Source organism: Chiloscyllium punctatum, chromosome 41, assembly GCF_047496795.1.
Source record: "Chiloscyllium punctatum isolate Juve2018m chromosome 41, sChiPun1.3, whole genome shotgun sequence".
NCBI lineage: Eukaryota > Metazoa > Chordata > Chondrichthyes > Orectolobiformes > Hemiscylliidae > Chiloscyllium > Chiloscyllium punctatum.
The window spans coordinates 49,427,695-49,434,278 of NC_092779.1; positions in this window are offsets into that span (position 1 = coordinate 49,427,695).

The following is a 6,584-nucleotide window of genomic DNA, read 5'->3' on the forward strand; positions in this document are numbered from 1 at the left end:
TTTATTCCTGATGAAGGGCTTTTGCCCAAAACATCGATTTCGAAGCTACTTGGATGCTGTCTGAACTGCTGTGCTCTTCCAGCGTCACTAATCCAGAATACTTCTCTTGTGTATGCTAGCTTTAAGTTTAACAGAACACTAATGATTATTGAGAATATTAATGACTTTTTCTAATTCTGTATCTGTGCAAGTCCAAATACCCCATAAGTCTTCCAAATATTTCATCACAACACAAAAGTAGCCTGGAGCACTTTCTAAATGTATGTTTTTCACTCTGGCATGTAAATATTTGCATAGGCCGGACGAAATTTCTTACTGGAGCTGTGCCTTTGATTGAAAACTGAAGTTCTTTATTCAATTTAAAGTTGTTTGTGTAGTAATCAGATTATACCTCCAGATGGCTGGCAAAATTTGGGAAATTTATTAAAGTTACTTTGAACGTGCAATATTCTATTTCAAGACTCATTACAGACTTTTCAATGTCTGTTGCAAAAGGTATGCCTATGGGGTTTACAATAAGTGAGTTAAATCCCACTGTGAGGTGCAATGCGGTCTTTCATATAATTATGGTGCTCCTATGGTGATGAGTTTCAAACTACAGTATATCTCGTTATACAATAAGGTTCAATGGCTTGGAAAAAAGTATATGCAAATAAAAAAATTTTTTTAGATTAGATTACTTAGAGTGTAGAAACAGGCCCTTTGGCCCAACAAGTCCACACTGACCCACCCAGACCCATTCCCCTACATTTACCCCTTCACCTAGCACAACAGGCAATTTAGCACGGCCAATTCACCTAACCCAGACATTTTTGGACTGTGGGAGGAAACCAGAGCACCTGGAGGAAACCCACGCAGACACGGGGAGAATGTGCTAACTCCAGTCAGTCGCCTGAGGCAGGAATTGAACCTGAATCTCTGGCGCTGTGAGGCAGCAGTGCTAACCACTGTGCCACCCATAATTGCAATATGATTTTTAATCTGGTGCTGTATAATTAATTTGCGTGTATTCTCTCATTGCACAGTTTGATCTTTGGAAGTCAGCAGCTTTATGTGTTTATTGGCACACACTTTAAACACAAGCATCAAGGGGAAAGAAACTCGAAACTGGCAGAACAAATCAAATACTGCTGGACAGCGCTAATTGTTTGCAATTAACCTTTTAAAGGGGCTGCAGATGTTTGACTCATTTCTAATACGTTGCCATGTGCCAAATACTAGAATTAGGTTTTAAAAACTTACTTATAAATTAAACATTAAAAGATTTAAATACATACGGTCTTTGATATTTGATTACCTTTTTTTATCAAAAGAATGAAACTCAGCCAGCTCAAAGAAGATAATGTTACCTTGTTCCCACATCACCTAATAAAGGAGTTAATGAGAATTACAAAAAATCTCTGCAAACCAAAAAAATTCAAAAGGAAAAATGGAAATATAGTTGGAGAAAGTCTTTTTTTTGTGGAGCTCTTATTTTCATCCTGTTTCCTATTAGCTTGCTTACTTTTCCTTTATGGGGGGGTGTTGGAAGTGGGGAATGGCTTGTATTAGGAACTACTGAGGAGAAAGTACTGAATACTCTTCAGGTTATGAGGCAGTGTTTATAAAGGAAAATGGTTAATTGCTGAACACAGTATCCACAGAACTTTTAAAAATCTCTGGGCAATTTGCCTTTCAAGGCTGGGAGAGGAAAATGCTGGAGTGGGCCTTACTACTTGTAGTCAATTTGGGATTGTTTTTGAAAACTGAAATGCCTTTTGATTGTCATTCGATGTTACAATTTATCCAAAATTAGGAGAAGCAAACACATTGGAAGCTTGGAATGACTGTGGCTTGTTTCTTATAAAGACCGCAATTCTGTACAAAGTATACTATAATGTAGATGTATGTTCTGTGGATTGTAATTTTAAAGATATTAATTAGTTACAATTTTTGCAGCTTAGACTAATAGTTTAGAAATGTTTAGTCAATTTTGATTTTAGTTTGTTGCAGTATCAGTCCTAAAACAAAATTTTATTTTGCGATTAGTTTAATTTGTTCACTGGGTATAACCTGTGCAAGTTATGATTTCTCTGTTGATCATAACATTAAAGAATTAATTGTTTACACTAGAATTTACTAAATTATGTAAAGAAGACAAGCAAAAAATAGAAATTTTATCATTAGCTGAGGAAGTAAACCCATGTTTTTAGTGTGGGGATAAAAGATTAATCACTGTGTTGCATTTCATTGTTTCAAAGGGATATCTAATCAAAAGCTTATTGTGCCTGATATAAACCTTATCAGTTGTATAATTACGCCATGTTTGTAGATAATGCCTTTTGTTCGAGGAACAGGTAATAATTGTAACAATTATTGTTTTAATATTCTGAATGCACTATTGTAGCAATTTTTGATTACAAACATCAGTAACAGAAAGAATTGTCTTAATTGCATGCATCTTGCACTAAAAGGTTCGTTTTAAAGCTGTCCTTACTGATACATTTATAGTTTTAAAAAAATGCAAGATCTGCTAAGCACACACAAACCATACTTCTTTGAAAAATATATTTCTTATTATCCTACTCAAATAGAAAATGTTATTTTTCTATCAAATTACAAATGATCATTTTTACATTTTTGATAAAACATACTTATACAACATTCACTTACACTTATGTATAACATCTGAACATGTTCTAACAGGAAACGATTCAGAAAATAGCAAAAATGTGATTGTACACAGTTAGGTATGATTTTGGAATTAACATTTGTTTTCTCATGATTATATAATTTAAACATACATACTTAATTTCTTTCTTCAGATGGCTGTGATTCTTTGGAATCCTGTCCCTCAATTGACTATGTATGAACAAAGTACTGCAAAACCTGTACCGAAAATAAAAATGCTGGACATCACAGTGGGTCAGGGTCCACTCAAAACCTTAGCTTGCTCTCTCTCCATGGATACTGCCTGACCCGCTGTGATCTCCAACATTTATTGTTTTCACAACAATTTGTTATTGTTGTGTTCATTGAGTATCTTCAAAATTGTGATCAATAGAAAGAGAAAAGGATGAGGTTCGGAGGAGAGAATGTAGAAAATTAGACAGGACATTAAAAAGTAGGTCCTTGAGGGTAGTAATACCTAGATTCCTTCCAGTGCCACGTGCTCGTGAAAGTAGGAATAGGAGGATAGAGTAGATGAATGCATGGCTGAGGAACTGGTGCAGGGGAGAAGGATACACATGTTTAGATCATTAGAAGCTCTTCTGGGATTGAAGTGAACTGTAAAAGAAGGATAGGTTACACTTGTATTGGAAAGGGACTAATATACTGCTGGGGAGAATTGCGAGAGCCACACAGGAAGATTTAAATTAGTCAGGGGTGTGGGTGAGAAGAGGGATCAGTCTGAGGCAGATGCAGTTGGGAAAAGGAGAAAAAGGACCATTGGGAAATAGTCAACAGGAACAAAGCAGAGAATGAGGTACAGAACTAGTAAATTAAATGCAAGAAGCTTAACATTTCAGGTAGATGAATTCAAAGCATGATTGGGAACATGAATGATGATATTATAGCTATTACAGAGATGTGGCTCAGGGATGGACAGGACTGGCAGCTTAATGTTCCAAAGTATAGATGCTATAAGGAATGACACTGTTTGGGGGGGGGGGGGGGGGGGGGGATGGTGAGAAGAGGAGGAGTAGCGTTTTTGATTCGGGATATCATTACTGGGTACTTAGGAAGGACATTCCAGGCAGTATATCCGGTGAAGTTATTTGGGTGGAACTGAGAAATAAATAAGGGATGATCACTTTATTGCGATTCTACTATAGATCCCCCAGTAGTCAGCAGGAAATTGAGAAACAAATTTGTAAGGAGATCTCAGTAAGGGTAATAGGGTGGTAATGGTAGGAGATTTTAACTTTTCAAGCATAGACTAGAATTGCCATAATGTTAAGGGCTTGGATGGAGAGGAATTTAATTGTGGGTAAAAACATTTTTTGCTTCTGTATATGGACGTATCTACCAGAGAAGGAGCAAAACTTGACCTACTCTTGGGAAATAAGGCAAGGCAGGTGACTGAGGTGTCAGTGTGGGAGCACTGTGGACCAGTGGGCCACAGGAAATGTGACCATAATTCTATTAGTTTTAAAATATTCATGGAAAAGGATAGGCCAGATCTAAAAATTAAAGTTTTAAAATGGAGGAAGGCCAATTTTGATGGTATTAGGCAAGAAGTTTCAAAGGTTGATTGGAGGTGGAAATCCGCAGGTAAAGGGACAGCTAGAAAATGGGAAGCCTTCAAAAATGAGACAACAGTCCAGAGACAGTATGCTCCTGTTAGGGTGAAGAGCAAGGTTGGTAGGTGTAAGGAATGCTGGATGACTAGAGAAATTTAGGTTTTGGTCAAGAAAAAGGAGGAAGCATATGTCAGATATAGACAGCAGGTATAGTGTGAATCGCTAGAAGAGTATAAAGGCATAGAAGTAGACATTAAGAGTGAAATCAGGAGGTCAAAAGAATAACAAGAAAGAGAACAGGAACCTTTCAAGATCAACAAGGCCACCTTGGTGTGGAACCACAGGAGAGGAGGATGATATTAAATGAGTATTTTGCATCAGTGTTTACTGTGAAGAATTGGAATATAACAAACTTGTGGAAATAAGTAGCGATATTTTGAAACGTCCATATTACAGAGAAGGTGCTGCTGTCTTAAAACGCATAAAGGTAGATAAATCCCCAGGACTTGATCAGGTGTACCCCAGGCTAGGAAAGTGATCGCTCAGCTCCTTGCTAACATATTTGTATCATCAATAGCCCCACAGGCCAGGTACTAAATACTTCCCCTGCTTCCATAAAATTTCAGAGGATTGTGGCATATGAATAGGTGGCAGGAAGTTCACCAGCTGGAATTTATTCTTCCACACTTTCGCTCTTCAAACTCATCAGCGGTGAAGCAAAAAATCCAGCCCCTGCTTTTGTAAGAACATAACATTTGTTCATATTCCCTGTTAACATTTCAAATGCATAATGGAACTATCTTTTTCTTTCACAATAGTGCAACTGCAATTGCTGAGGTAGAAATATTCTGTAATCTGATAATACTGGGATACAAAGTTGAGAGAGTAGCAGTGACCACACTAGCGACAAGTTGCATTAATTTTATCAACTCTTTAGAATGATTGATGTTACATATAAGGATTCCAAATTTGCTGGAACAGTTATATAGTCAATGCTGTAAATTTAGTTCCATGTTTATTTTGCACTATCACATGAATTTTGAACTGTTCATGACATATGTTAATGATGAGTCAGAAACTTTACAGATAACTAGCTAATGGCTTATCTTGCTAATTAATCACTTAACCCTACATAAAAAAAAATACCCTTACTCAGATTGAAGCATGACCAGGAGGCAGATTTATTGCAACTATTGAGATTGCCGCACATCTTTGTTTCTGATGGAAAATGGCATAATCCAGGAAAATGGCAATCTAGTGACAGGCTCAGTGATGACAGCAATTTTTTTTGTTAATTTTAGGGCAGTTTAGTAGAATTTTGTTAATATTCCAGCAAATTATTATGCAATGCAAATCATGATGAATCTGAGTTACATACATATAATTAAATCTTACATTGTTTTTGGCAAAGTCTGAGTCATATCAAGAGTTTTGGAAGGTTTACCACTATGAGGTAGAAGAATTTTATTGCTCTATCTTAACAAACATTGACTACCTTATCCTGCTCCACACTGTTGTATCACGTCTGATTTCTGCTCCATCTTACACATTATTACTAAAAACAACTTAGCAATCAGTGGATATCCACCCAAAGACTGGCATCCCTTGTGCCTGCACCATCGTAAAAAGGCACTGTGCACCCAGATAAATACTAGCATTCCAAAGTTGTCATTCTCAGTGATGGACAAAGTCACAATCTGGTGAAGAAGGGGAGGATAGCACTGCATTTCTCCAACAGGGACCTGGAGGTCTTGATGGACAGGTTGGTGCCAAACAGAGTGTTCTCTTCCCAGGAGACTAGCAGAGCAGATGTACCAGTACACACTGACAGTCGATTCTGAGTTAGTATGTAGGAGCAGCCTGTAGTCTTGCAAAGAAGGTCAATTGTCTTTTCAATTCTAGTGTGCCACTCTTCTCTCTGCTTCCTCACAATATCTCTACCACTACATCGACTTTGCACCAAGACACTCATTCTACCACCCTCACGATTACATGCAACATCTTACCTCACTTGCACTTTTCACATCAACCTCCCACATTAATAAACTCCTCTACGCTGCCTCCTCAGTCTTTCATTAGACCTGAGTGCCTTTTCCTCAAAGCCATTATCTTCAGTCTTGTCATGACTTCTACACATATGATTGTTTAGTTTGTGACTTACAACAGCTTTGGGGGAATGTAATATGGTAACAACAACAGAAATGTGGATGAAAAATGGTGAGGCCTGGGTTCTTGATATTCTTGGCTGTAAAGTGTTCAAAGAGGGGAGATGAGATTGCAGTGCTGACTTAGAAAGATATTGTAATCTTGAAAAGAAGGGATATCCTTGTTGGAGCAAAAACAGAATCAATCCAGTTAGAA